General features: G+C 39.2%; 1 protein-coding gene across 10 annotated transcripts in view; it reads left to right on the top strand.

The window, feature by feature from the left end:
* Positions 1-15,033, top strand: part of LOC140492081 (ras-GEF domain-containing family member 1C-like) — a 227,913-nt gene that overhangs the window by 182,158 nt on the left and 30,722 nt on the right. The gene's annotated exons all lie outside the window — the stretch shown is intronic.

Here is a 15,033-nt window from a genome sequence, read left to right as displayed (position 1 = left end):
AAATTTCTAAATACCCCAGCACAATATTTCCATTTTACATGGTATTTGGATGACTACTTCCATGGAAATACAAATAAGCTGATCCATGAAATTCTGATGCAAACAGTTCTCCAGATTATCTGTGACTGCAATTCAGCTTGTCTTGTTGCAAAGAAATTTATCATGACAAAATTCCGAGCCATTATTTGATATTCTGCTGTTCAGATTATTATTTTGTAACACAGCACAATGGAACAGACCTGGAAACTATCAATTGAAGATATGCTTTACAAAATACTCAAAGTAGCACACCTCTTAATCTTTGTGCTTAGAATTAAAAGTATTTTAATAATTACATAGAGCACATCACAGAATTACAATCGAATCCTGATTGAAATGAGTTCATTTCTAACCAGAGTTATAAAGCTAATTAGAAAAACAAAAAATTGGAGGAGAAACTCAGCAGGTCTGACAGCACCTGTAGAGAGCAACAGAGTTAATGTTTTGAGTCTGTTAAGACCCTACTTCATCTCACTCTTTGATACGAATGCTGCCAGACCTGCTGAATTTCTCCAACATTTTCTGTTTGTGTTTCTGGCTTCCCATTCACAGTATTTTGGTTTTATTACAAAACAATTTATTTATTTGATACAAAAGTTAATGTAATAAATATTATCACAAGATGTAGTTGAGAATTAACATAGCTGTTCAGGGAGATGTTGCTAATTAAAATTTATGCACTTAAGCAATTTAAATACATCACAATTTCTCATCCATTGCTCAGTTTTCTTGACCCATCGATTAACCTTAAATTTTATTTGATTTAGCATATTGTGACTCCAGGCTTTAAATGGATTCGGTGAACACGTCTATCTATTATTCTCAGCTTCTCTGCAAGACTTTGTTTGCTCCTCCAGAATTCCAGTTTTAAGTTTTCTGGGTAAAACAAAACTCAGTAATCTGGTACAGTAGCCTAGTGTATATGGGAATGCATTAGCAAATCAGAGGACAGGAGTTCAGGTCTAACCATGCAAGTTATGAAATTCATTCCATCCATTCGGTGTTTTCTGTAACAATTCCAGATCGTCAACCAATCAATTCACAAATGTGCCTCAATGAAGAGAATACGCCACTGTATGTAGTACTGATCCCTCAATATGTGGTCAAACTTCTGATTTGTACAAATTGTATCCATGCATGATACAAGCTTATTAAAATAGTGAATAGTACTAGAGTACCAGAGGACATCTAATAATATTTAAGATTGAGGAAAAATGAGCCCAGGGAACTGCAGACCAGTCAGTGGTAGGAAAATTAACATTATCTTTATTCAAAAGTACAATAAAGAAAGTAGAAATTAAACAAACAGCAAACATAGCCAGCATATAATGCAAAAGCAAAGTTCGATGTTTGGTCAACCTTCCTAAACTCTTTGAAGGAGCAACAGAGTGTCATGGCTAAGGTCAGAGTGTGGTGGAGTTCAGGATCAAGTAGCAGAATGGCTACAAAATTAAATTTGGATTCATGGAAGCTAGGAAGTGGTAGTCCACAGAAATCAGTGCTGAGACCATAGTTTTTCACCATTTGCATGAACAATTTGGACACAGGAACTGAATTCAGTTTCAAAATTTACAGACACAAGAAATTGAAGATATAGTTAATACTGAGGAAGACAGACACAAAATACATGACCATATGACAATGTATTTTCCAACCAATAAAGTACATTTTGAAGTGCTATCATTATGAAGAAACACAGAAGCAGATTTGTGCATAATCGATCTCAAAGAACTCTAATAGTAGGGCCCATAAATATAAGATAGGCACTAATAAATCCAATAAGTAATTAAGGAGAAACTTCTTCACCAAGAGAGCTGTTAGAATAAGGAATGTGCAATTTTCAGGTAAATAGCACAGATGCATTTAAGTGGAAACTAGATTTAAAGAGCACATAAGGGGGAAAGAAATAGAATTTAAGCCAACAGATGAGATGAAGCAATGTGAAGCATAAACATTTGTGTAAACCTATTTAACCAAATTGCCTGTACCAATGCAGTAAATTTTATGTAGCTGTTAACCAAGTTACCTGACCCAAGCATCGCCATCCTTCCATATTTTCTATCCCATAGATGGGATAGATCTATAAACCATTGAGGCATAATGGTGTACATAGTGGGCTGGGCATGGCTTGGCCTCCTGGCCTTGGGTCAAACAAGACTAGCGACACTGCCAGCTCAATCCCTCCTCCTGCCCCACCTTCAAGTAATAAATCAGTATCCTTCCTTATTAAAGATTTCCTTCAATACATCCTCCATGTAGATATTTTGTGTGGTGAAAGTTGAGTAACTTAGTAATCCAATTTTTTTTAAAAAGAAAAGAAGTCTGGATCAGGGCTGAAAAAAAGGCTCAGATGTTGATACAAAGTTGACTAAGTGGTAGGAAGCAGAATAATGGTCAATAGATATTTTTCAGGCTGGAGGAAGGTTTGTAGTGGAAGTCCCCAGGGCGTGGCTTTGGGACCCTTACCCTTACTGATTTATACTAATGACCCAAATCCTGGTGTGCAGAGTACAATTTCAAAGTTTGCTGTTGATACAAAACTTGGAAGTATTGTAAATTGTGAGGATGTCAGTGTAGAACTCAAAAAGGATGTCACAAATGGAGTGGGTAGACAGGTGGCAGACAAAGAGCTAAGCAAAGAAGTGTGAGGTGCTGAATTTTGGTAGGAACAACATGGACAGGCAATATAAAATAAAGGGTACAATTCTAAAGGGGGTGCAGGAGCAATGGAATCTTAGTTTATACGTACACAGATCATTGAAGGTGACAATTCAAATGGAGAAAGCAATAAGTAAAGCATACAATATCCTTGGGCTTATGAGCAGTAGCATTGAGCATGTGAGCAAGAAGGTGGTGTGGAACTTGTATAAGACACTTGTTGAATCTCGACTGTAGTACTGTGTAGTGTCAGGTGTCACACAATAGGAAGGATATGAGTGTATTGGAAAGAATGCAGATGAGATTCACAAGCATGGTTACAGGGCTGAGAAACTTCACATATGAGGATAAATTGGAGAAGTTGGGACTGTTCTCCTTGAAGAGAAAAAGGCAAGGAGGAGATCTGAAAGTGGTTTTCAAAATTGTGAGAGAGCTGGATGGTGTAGATCGGGAGAAATGACTCCTGCCGGTAAAAGGATTAAGAATAAAAGTGCACAGATTTAGTGAATTACAAAAGAAACAAATGTATTGAGAGAGAAAAATAGTGAGTGGTTTGGCTCTAGAATGGACTGCCTGAAAATGTGGTGGAGGCAGGTTAAATTGAAGCATTCAAGATGGCATTGGATGATTATTTAAACAGAAAAAATCTCCAAAGGTATGGGGAGAAAGACATGAGAATGGCTTTAAGTAATGATGCTCATTTGGAGAGCAGGTTGCAATTCAATGGTGCACATAGCCAGCCCTGTGCCTTAATATTTCTAAAATTTTGTGAAAATTCAATAACAAGTTTTGTCATGGTTGATGGAGAGAGTACTGATATGCACTAGTCAAACTGAAGGGAACAAAAATAAAAGATGTAAGCATCAATCATAGTCAAGAAAGCAGCTCAGTAACTGACCCACTGTTTAATGGCCACTAAATTCAAGGTGAAACATGAGATGTTTGTGAAGACAATTAACATAAATTCCACTCCACATCAACCATAAGTCAGTACAGCAGATTGCCAGCAGATTTGTAGCGTCCAGCCCAAGGCTGTAGCTAACCATTACAGTGATAGAATGTGCCAGCCCTTGCAGCAGATGAAATAGCTGTCCTTTGGCACTTGGTGAACTAAACATTGTGAAACCAATTCTGCATGGATGAAGTAAATTGAAGGGAATTGGGCAGAATGAGCCAGAGCATCTGTGCTGGAACTAAACAAAAAGCATCAGCTTGTCATCAACTCCCTCTATTCATCATTTTAATTAGGAGACTAGGGGATAGTTAAAACTGTTCTTTCTCCTTCTATTCACCATCTTTGTCCTCCATCTTCTGCATTTGCCATTATGGACTTGGAAGGTATTAACAGGAGTGGGTAAGTATTATTTTCCCAGGATTTAGGACATGGAGAAAGTGAGTGGATAGTTCTGTCTACATGGTACTTTTGGAGGGTTACAGAGCGGATATATTATGATACTAACTTAGTATTAACAGTATGACACTGACCTCATTATCCCCTGCAACAAGAGTAGAGTTACTTCCCGCAATCACCAAGACAAATTTCTTATTGAGGAAAAGGAATTTAAAAGACATGATTGTCTCCTTCCATGACTGGTTTTTAACTAGGTGCATCTTTCTCTTCCAAAAAGATTGAAAAATTGTGGAAAATAATAGCAGTTGTGGAGTGTGTCTAGTGGCATTGATGAGCTGAAATAAGGAATGTATGTGTATTAGAGGAGGGGGTTTTAGGTTGTGCATGTATGCAAACTGCATTTGGAATATAGTGCAAGTTTCCAAATCATAAGATCCTTTAATCAAAATGTTTTAGTGTTTACTTAGACAGCTGTTCCTATTAGAAGTAGGAGTAGCCTGTTGCTCAGGGAAAACAGTGGTCATTATGTTAACTTGCCAATACTGGTAAAGTCATTGAACTTTTTCACTTTTGGTCTGCAGTCCTTAGGATGAAAGATTTGGCAATTCTGCCTCCAGGTGGCACAAGACATTTCTGACAGGTTTACTGCCATAGACATCCAGCAGACTGTGTTTCCAGATGTAGTTTTCCTCAAGGATTTCTCCAGGTTGAAGTCTGTGAAATTATGGCATCATCTTCTTTGTCTGGGTTACGTAGCCCGCTATTTTACTTAACATTTTGTGCCAGCTGCTCCAGTAACTAGTATCCTGTCGGAGGAAAAAAAGTGACAGAAAACATAAATTAAGACATGAATTTAGCTGATAGCCAAATGTATTATCCAAGCATTGTTCTGTACTTAACTGTTTGCCCAAAGACTGTTCAGCTGAAACACTTTTTAAAATGTTACATCCTATTTTCCATGTACTCCAGTAGATTGCATCTGTCTCAGGGTGAATTTACACAAATCACTTTTCCAATAGATTTGCAAATGATGATGTAGAAAATCCTTGTGTAAATCTTTCCCAAACCCTTATCAGGCATAAACATTTTAATGATGTAAAAGCAATGCAGTTCGCCTCAACCTATTGGGAAAATCTTGGAGCTTTAAAACTTCAGTTTGGTATTAATAGTTCATCTCTGTATTTTGAGGGATTTAGATTGTGTATCTATTTACAGGTGGTCTAATTAAACAGATTGCAGCACAAAACAGCAAATTCCAAATGCAAATACAGAGAATCTCATTGATCAAACATAACAATACATTACCAAGAGTCTAACAGCAGGACTTCCTGTATGTTTGTAACTGGAATCTAGTTCATGTCATTAAATGTTCTTGTACTCCTGCCTTTCAATTCCTACATCCAAATGGATCCACGCTTGTTACAATTATAATTCTGGATTTCATACATCCTAACAGCAGACTTTTATGTTCCTAGACAGATGGGCTTGCAGGCGGGAGAGGATTATAAACAGCCATCAATGCCTTTCCTGGCATCAACCCACCTGTCCCAGCGGCCACAGCAATTTTATGAGTATTAAGGGAGATGTCAGGCAGTCCATCCAGCCTTATGTCAATTGAGGTCCTAAAATGGCCACTGCTACTTCCAGTCTCCATCACTATATCATAAGTGGCTGGCTGAGGTTTGCAATAATACTTACAATACTATTCGGGAAGAATTAGGCTACCTTTACAAGCCCCTGTTTCAACCCAAGGTCACCCCCAAATCCCAGAAGACTCTTTCACATTTCCTATCCCTGTTCAATCTGACCCCTAATTTCACTTCCCCTCCCCACCGAGACCCGGAAGCTCACTAGCTCCAGCTTATCTTGCATTTGACTCCAGTAAGATACTTGTTAAGAGAAAAAACAACTTGGGTGGAATGAGAAAAACTCTTGTGGGCCATTGTGCCCACTCCTCCTGAACATTTTATGCTGAAGCCATATGGAGTCCCATTTTAACTTCCAAAACACAGATAATCTGCCAATAAGATAGATCTTAGTAAATTTTCACTTTGTCTGCCAAAATTAACCAAGGAAAAGTCTAAATTATTGATTTCGCATTTAAACCTGCATTTTGAAAGACTTGAGTTTATGTTCTCATGTGCCCCGAAATGTTACAAATACTTCACATGCACTGAATTATTTTAAAGTGAGTGCAGTGACTGTTATATAGGCAAATGTGGGAGCTATTTTGCATGTGAGATCCCGTAAATACTACTGAGATAAATTACTCTTTGTGGTGGTGACTGTTTAAGGTGGAATGCATGCCATGTTCCTAAGGAGAATTATCCCTCAGATAATGTTTTAGGATCTTTAATGTCTACTTCAATTATAAGAGTTGTCAAATAGTTTAAGCCCAAATTGCAGAGCAGTATATTGGATAATGCAGATCTCCATCAGTTAGGAGAAAGTGAGGACTGCAGATGCTGGAGATCAGTCAAGAGTGGGGTGCTGGAAAAGCACAGCACCTCAGGCAGCATTCGAGCAGCAGGAGAATCGATGTTTCAGGCATAAGCCTTTCCTGATAAAGGGCTTATGCCAAAAATGTCGATTCCCCTGCTCCTCGGATGCTGTCTGACCTGCTGTGCTTTTCCAACACCCCACTCTCAACTCAGATCTCCATCAGTATTTGCATTGACATATCAGTTAAAATTATGGATACAGATCTGGAATAGGATTTGTACTCTCAACCTTTTAATTAAAAGTTTATAGTGCTACAAGAAGTGAAACCTACACAGACACATTCCAAATATATTTATTTTCATGACAGAAATAAATTATAACATGGCACAAAAATATTCAGTTGACTGTGCCAACCATCCTTAAATTACATTCTCTGCCAGACATTCGTCAGATCTTTTATAAAAGAGTTAATTGGTACTATTTACTGCTTTTGATGTAAAGCTAATCCTCTGCAAATATGAAGGTTCTTTTAGATGGTTGTGCTCAGATGAAGTCTTATTATGAAATAATGAGAGATCTATGACTATATTTGGAGTATGTTAAATAGCTGTGTTTTACAAATGTGAGCCTGTGGCAGCCTGTGACACTAGATATTAGGAAATCATAAAAGTACAATTTTCCTGTCTGGTAAAAATTAAGGGATGAATAATCATGAGTATTGTGCATATTAGCATGCACTACTAATACTATGAACTGAAAGATTTCTAGGTATTGAGAGTGAGATTTAACTAGGTTTGCTATTGTTATCAAAGAACAGTAATATGTCGGGCTTTAATCTTGCAAAAGCAATGGGTTATGCACAGAAAAAGAACAGGTTTTTCAATTTTTTTTTATTTGTGAATGTCGTACGCTAGGCCAGAATTTATTATCCTCCAATACTGTCCTTGAGAAGCTGGTTGTGAACTGCCTTCTTGAATCTTGTGGGTACTACCACAATTATTAGGAAGGACGTTCCAGGAGTTTGACCCAGCAACTGTAAAAGAACACTGAAAGACTTCCAAGAAGGAATGGCATGTGGTTTAGAAGGGAACTTGCAGGTGCAGATGTTCCCATACATTGCTGCCCTGTGTCCTTCTAAATGGTAGAGTTCATCTGTTTAGAAAATGCTGCCATAAAAGAATGGTCAAAGGATTTTGAATTTTTGATTTGCAAGAAGTATTTAATAAAATATCATTCAAGAGGTTACTACACAAAATTACAGCCCACTAGGGTAATTAGCAGGTTGAGTCACTGCAATGCACCTTCCTGTCACTGAGTTTTTAGTAGCAGTGGGTGTGAATTTTGAAGGTGTTTCAATCAAGCAGATGTTGTCCTGGATGCTGTCAAGTCCTGGGTTGCTGGAGCTGCACTAATCCAGGCAAGTGTGGAGTATTCCATACATTGCTGTCTTGTACCTTGCAGATGGTGAATAGGCTTTGGGGAGACAAGAGATGGATTACCTACCATAGTATTCCCAGCACGTGATTTGCTTCTGAAGCTGTAGTATTTATATTCCTGGTCCAGTTCAGTTTCTGATCAATGGTAAAATCTAGGATGTCGATAGTGGGGGAACTCAGCAAAGCTAATGCCATAAAATGTCAAAACACATGGGTGGATTCTTTCTTTTTGCAGACGATCATTGTCTGGCACTTGTGTGGCATATGTGTTACTTAGATTAGATTACTTTACAGTGTGGAAACAGGCCCTTCGGCCCAACAAGTCCACACCGACCCGCCGAAGCGCAACCCATCCCTACATTTACCCCTTACCTAACACTACGGGCAATTTAGCATGGCCAATTCACCCTAACCTGCACATCTTTGTGACTGTGGGAGGAAACCGGAGCACCCGGAGGAAACCCACGCAGACACGGGGAGAACGTGCAAACTCCACACAGTCAGTCGCCTGAGTCGGGAATTGAACCCAGGTCTCTGGCGCTGTGAGGCAGCAGTGCTAACCACTGTGCCACCGTGCCGCCCTTATCCCTTATCAGTCCAAATTTGAACATTGTGTAATCATCAGCAAAAATCCCCACTTCTGACCTTTATGATGGAAGGAAGGAAGGATATTGATGCAGTTGAAGAATGTTGATTCTAGAGCAATGGCCTACCTTATTGGCTTTTGTGGCACAGCAATGGTCTCCTTCCTTCTAGGCCAGAAGGTTCATGTTCAAATCCCATTGGCTCCAGACTTGTCACAGTGTGTGTGAACAGGTTGATTAAAGAAAAATACCCAAAGTAATTCCTGGAGTGATATCCTGATTTTAAAATAAAGGTAACAGATTACATCTGTAATGTGTTACAACTCTGTTGGGAAAATGCACTGATTCTCAAGCTTCCTACTCCCAGGGTCACCCCAAAAGTTAATGACCCAATTAAATCAAGTCATACAAAGTCCCTGGTTTGCTATCTGTTCAAATCGAATGAACAGAAACCATTGGCCAGGGTCCTGTATTTAACAAGTTTGTTACAAATAAATAAATTCTAGTCAAAGATAAACAGCTATGAAGTATCAACATATGGCTCTACTAGATAAATTCTAATTCCTTTTAAACTTCCTCCACACATACTCAGACAAGTCAAGAGAATAAACAAAAAATGGCTTTATGGATGGAGGCGAAAGAAACAAGAAAGAAATAACACCATCGACAGGGTTCGTTGAGATCACCATTTTGCTTTTGTTCTTCCATCTCCTTTTGCCAGGTTCTTTTTTTTGGAAGGAAGTACAGGGTGATTAGTACACTAGCTACAAAGTCTTTTAGGTGCTGGTCAAAGATAACAGCTTAAAGAACTGGAGGGAGTAAAAAAGTGGCTTTCTTCAGGTTCAGTTTAAGTTATTTTTACTGTGAGAGTGAGACAGACACACTACCTTCCCCTCCTGCAGCCCAAAGGCTTCTCACAGCATTGTTCATACTCAGAACAATTAGAATCACCAATGTTAGTCAACCTTCTCATTTGTGTACAACTGGCATTGTATGTTAAAGAATCACTGTGGTCTTCAGCTACCCAGGAACCAATCCGAAATCAGGCTGATTTTTAGTGTCTACAATTGGTTACTATTGAACAATCCAATCAATTTCTCATTGCTGGTCAAATCTCACCATGCAGAACAACTCCCCTCCCCCCAGTCTATTCATCCATTCAGGGGCCATGCCGCTTATAACGATCTTTCCCCACTGCTTGAACAAAGCAGTACTGTAAACACAGCACACAATGAGTTTTAGTAACTTGTTTTTAGAAGTGCAGCAGTTTCTTTCACAATCTGTCAAGTTTCAAATAGTCCTATTTTCCATTTAGTCCATAAGCAAAAGTACAGAAACTAAAATAATGTGGTCTTTACAAATAAAATTGTAGTACACATATATATAGAGGCTAGAGAGTTAAGAGATTACAGATCATGAACAAACTGTCAATCTCTGGCTTCAGGCATTGATGTAGGCATGTCTAGCATCTTGGAACCACTTACTACTGAATGTGGCCTCACAGCAGACCTCTATGCATGACGTTAACCAGAAATATGGTTAGTCATCATCTCATTGAAACTGAGCTATAAGAGCATTCTGCACAGCTATGTTTGTCACTCCTAAATGAGTACAACTTAAATTAATATGCCCTGAGGTCATTGCAAACCAGTCATAAATTATTTGACAGGAACCATTTCTCAGTGCAGTGATGCATCGCCTGTGTCTACTAACACACAGAAATTTGGCACTGAGCAGCAACAACCGATACCCAGGCAACTAGATTTCCTTGACACTCTTAATTTCTCAAAGCAGTAGGATATCATCAATTACACACCAGTTCTAATATAAGCTCCATTAGTCCAAACCATGTCTTCAATCAGTACAAAAACAAATTACTCTGTCGATGGTAAGGTCAATTTTGGCTCCATGAAGCTTCATCTGCTAGCACTGTGGTTTTGTGAAATTTACCCTAAGTTCTGATATCAACGTCAGCCTCTTAAAAGTATTAAAGTGATTCTTTAACATTCAATGCCAGTTTTACACAAATTAAAATTCTGATGAGATGCATTTGGAGTGATTCTAATTGTTCTTCTTGGTGTATATGGGTCTGAAAGAGTTACCACTTGATTTGAATTCTGTAAGTACCACCCATTTGGTCAGAGTAAAGGAGAGACCAGCCTGCGATTAGTATGCTCCTAACAGTCTCTGTCGTAATGTTGATCATATTCATGTAATGTGTAAATAGTTGCAGTCATGCGACAAACTTCACTTTGTTTATTCATCAAGACTCTTCTAATTAAATCAGAAATGTAGATATCCTAATCCACACTTTGTGTTTGAAACCCATACACAACACTCATAAAATCATAGAGTCAGAGTTAGACAGTACTAAAACAGACTCTTCGGTCCAATTCATCCATGCTGACCAGATATCCTAAATTAATTTGGCCCCATTTGCCAGCATTTGGCCCAAATCCCTCTTTACTGCAGCCTTTCAAGTTTAACAACATCTTTCCTATAGCTGAGAGACCTAAATTAAACAATATTCCAAAAGTGGCACAAGCAATGTCTTTGGTTTGGTGGAGATAACAAGGCTTGGCAAATACTGAATGATATGGGAGTGGGACATTGGAATTTTATATGTTGTGATTTTGAATGGTGATCTGGTATAGTGTGCTCAGGAGGCAGAAATGAGCACTGCAGTAATTGAGTTTGGAGGTGACAAAGACTTAAAGAAATGTTTCAATCCATCTTATCAGCCTGATTAAATAGCCTACTGAGGAAACTCAGCAGAAATCAACTGGAACTTTCCCTCACTGAGGCTGAGACAAGGATTAAGGTTGGTGACAGTTTCTCACTAGATATGGTTAGGGGAAATAAGGCCACCCATTGTCCCATTAATGCCCCCCGCCACCTAACCTAGTAATCATATGACAGCTACAGCCATTGGATGCAGAGAGGGACAGATGGTGTTGAGGTGACAACAGGTCACCTTCTCAAAGGGTATCATAGGACCTGGAGGAATTTTTTGGTATACAATTGACGAATCAAGAAAATGAGCCATGGAGTCATGGGGGACAGTAGCCACTCTAAATCATTGTTGACAGCACTCCTGCTGTTCAGGGTTTCCTCCCAACATGCATGCCACAAATAAATTTAACTAAACATTTGCAGCATCATTCAGATTTAACTTCAGAAGTCCAAATGTCAGCTCTTACAGTCTGAATGAGGTTAGATTTGCTGGCCATTTTCAACTTTAATGGAGCAGGTAGCATTGGAAGTTAAGTGTAAATATGTTACTGTGAATCCCCAAACATTTTGTTGCTGCCATATACTCCCATCAGAAGTAACTGGAGATTCTGAAGCATTTGTTCGACTATCAGTCAGTATATTAAAATCACGGTGTCACAAAAAATATTTTCCATCATTTTCTAGACAGGATACTCCATTCCTTACTGTTTGCTATATTAACAAGTAGCCAGGACTGCTATCAGAGGAACTTAATTCAAAAAAAGAAGCACCAGTAAATGGGAGCAGTGACATTTGGGCCAACTTTTCAATTCCCATCAGAAGTGGACTGGATGTGGAAAAGACCAAAACTTTGCTTTTAGATTCAGCATGTTAGCTTGCTAGCAAGTTCTTCCCTCTGGTCCTTTTTCAGTCCAGTATACAATTCCCCCACAGCAGCCCATAGTGTATCAGATTAATTAAATGGCCTACTGAGGCAACTTGGCAGAGACCAACTGGAATTTTCTCTCACTGAGGCTGAGACAACGCTTAAGGCTGCTGGCAGTTTCTAAGCAGCAGACATGGTTGCGGGAAGTGAGGCCAGCCATTATCTCATTATTGCCCCCCACACCTAACCTAGTAGTCATATCACAGCTTCAGCCATTGACTGTTCAGCAGAGAGCTTGCTCATCACAATGATGAACAGAAAACCATGGCCTTATTCATGTAATTTTATCTTAAAATTTGTCATTGGTAATGGAGGCACCCGTCTCTTTTACATCCATCAGCCAGATGTCGGTCTTAGCGTGCAATTCTGCTCTCCTTCCTATTGGAAGGATGTTGTGAAACTTGAAAAGGTTCTGAAAAGATTTACAAGGATGTTGCCAGGTTTGGAGGGTTTGAGCTATAAGGAGAGGCTGAATAGACTGGGGCTGTTTTCCCTGGAGCATTAGAGGCTGATGGGTGACCTTACAGAGGTTTACAAAATCATGAGGGGCATGAACTGGATAAATAGACAAAGTCTTTTCCCTGGGGTGGGGGAGTACAGAACTAGAGGGCATAGGTTCAGAGTGAGAGGGGAAAGATATAAAAGGGATGTAAGGGGCAACTATTTTATGTAGATGGTTGTGTATGTATGGAATGAGCTGCCACAGGAAGTGATGGAGGCTGGTATAATTACAGCATTTAAAAGGCATCTGGATGGGTATATGAATAGGAAGTGTTTAGAGAGATATGGCGATTGCGGCTAGATTAGTTTCGGATATCTGGTCGGCATGAACGAGTTGGACTGAACGATCTGTTTCCATGCTGTATATGTTTTCGACTCCATGACTGTAGTGTTTATCAGTCTTCTGGCATGAGGAACCAATCCCCCATCCTCACTAAATACTAATTGGTCAGATCCTACTGAAATCATGTTGGGAATTTGACACTAACAGAATGTAGGGATCAGACGCACGAACAACATTGGCATTGGCGTCCCAACCCCAACACAAAAATCCAGTGCATTATCTCAGAAAATTACAATATCTATTGCAGATACTGTATATAATTGAAGTCATTTGGAAGTACAGAACTTGAGTACTGCTGAAAAAAAGACTCATTTATTCATGTGCAAGACAAAGTTTCAACAGAATACGCCTTTTCAGAAATACTCAAATATAATTGTGACAGATCCCTTTCAAGTTCAATTCCATACAAATGTCACTTTGAATTTCTTTCAACATTAATATTCTTTGAAATACTGTCGCTTTTCACTGTGCCCCGGTATACGTGACAATAAATTCAATTCAATTCAATTCAGTTCAACCAATTATTCATTTTGTGGTCAGAAAAGATTAAAGTTCTCTAAGAAGGAATGGAAATCAAATGAAGTAAAATAGATTTGCTGTTCTGCATTGGCATAACACTCTATTAGAAGCTGAAAGTATTTCAAATCCTCCAGACAATCTAGCCCTATAAACTGCTTCAGTTGTCCCTTTGGCTCTCACACCAAAAGTTCAGTGGACTGTGAAGAATATTATCTCAGAGTACAAAAAGACCTTGATCAGATGGGCCAATGGATCAAGAGTGGCAGGTGGAGCTTAATTTGGATAAATGTGAAGGGCTGCATTTTGGTAAGGCAAACCAGGGCAAGACTTATACAGTTAATGGTCAGGCCCTGGGGAGTATTGCCAAACAAAGAGAACTAGGGGTACTGGTACACAACTGCTTAAAAGTGGAATTGCAGGTAGACAGGCATTTGGTGTGTTTGTCTTCATTGGTCAAAATATTGAGTATAGGAGTTGGGGCGTAACGTTGTGGCTGTACAGGACATTGGTGAGGCCACTTTCAGAATACTGTGTACAATTCTGGTCGCCCTTCTATAGAAAGATGTTGTTAAACTTGAGAGAGTGCATAAAAGATTTACAAGGATGTTGCTGGAGTAGAGGGTTCAGTTATATGGAGAGGCTGAATATACTGGGACTTTTTTCTCTGGAGTGTCGAAGGCTGAGGGGTGAACTTAGAGGTTTACAAAATCTTGAGGGGCATGGACAGCTTGAATAGCCAAGATCATTTTCCTAGAGTGGGGAAGTCCTATACTAGAGGCATACGTTTAAGGTGTGAGGGGAAAGATTTAAAAAGGACCCAAGGGGTAACCTTTTCATGTAGAAGGTAGTGTGTGCACGGAATGAGCTGCCAGAGGAGGTGGTGGAGCCAGATACAATTGCAATATTTAAAAGGCATCTGAATGTGTATATGAATAGGAACGGTTTAGAGGGATAGGAGTTAAATGCGGGCAAATGGGACTAGGTCAGATCAGGATGTCTGGTCAGTGTGGAGGAGTTGGACTGAAGGCTCTGTTTCAGTGAAGTATGACTCTGACTAAGTGGAAATGTTGTGGGAACCACTTGGAGAGACTTTAGTGAGGCTGACATTCTAATCTTATTTAAATAGTGAAGCTAACAGGATGAAAAGAAAAAGGAAAGACATGTGCATAGATTAGAGAGTCAAAGAGAAGAGATGCATGCCCTTCAGCCTGTCATATCTATGCTGACCAACAAACATCAAATTGCACTTATCCATTTACCAGCACTTCATCCACAGCTGGCTGTGTCCTGGCATTTTAAGTACTCATTCAGATTCCTCTTAAATGTTGCAATAGTGCATGCTTCTCCCACCATGTTCCATATATCTATCATTCTCTGGACGAAAGAAATTTTCCTCCGATAAGTACCTTTCATAACCACTGGCCATCTTAAAGCACTTTACAGCTATTAAAGTAACTTTGGTCTAGCCACTGTTGTAAGATATCATTCTGGGCCTTAGATTA

The sequence above is a fragment of the Chiloscyllium punctatum genome, chromosome 20, assembly GCF_047496795.1.
Source record: "Chiloscyllium punctatum isolate Juve2018m chromosome 20, sChiPun1.3, whole genome shotgun sequence".
Lineage (NCBI taxonomy): Eukaryota > Metazoa > Chordata > Chondrichthyes > Orectolobiformes > Hemiscylliidae > Chiloscyllium > Chiloscyllium punctatum.
This window is presented reverse-complemented; position numbering and strand designations above follow the sequence as displayed.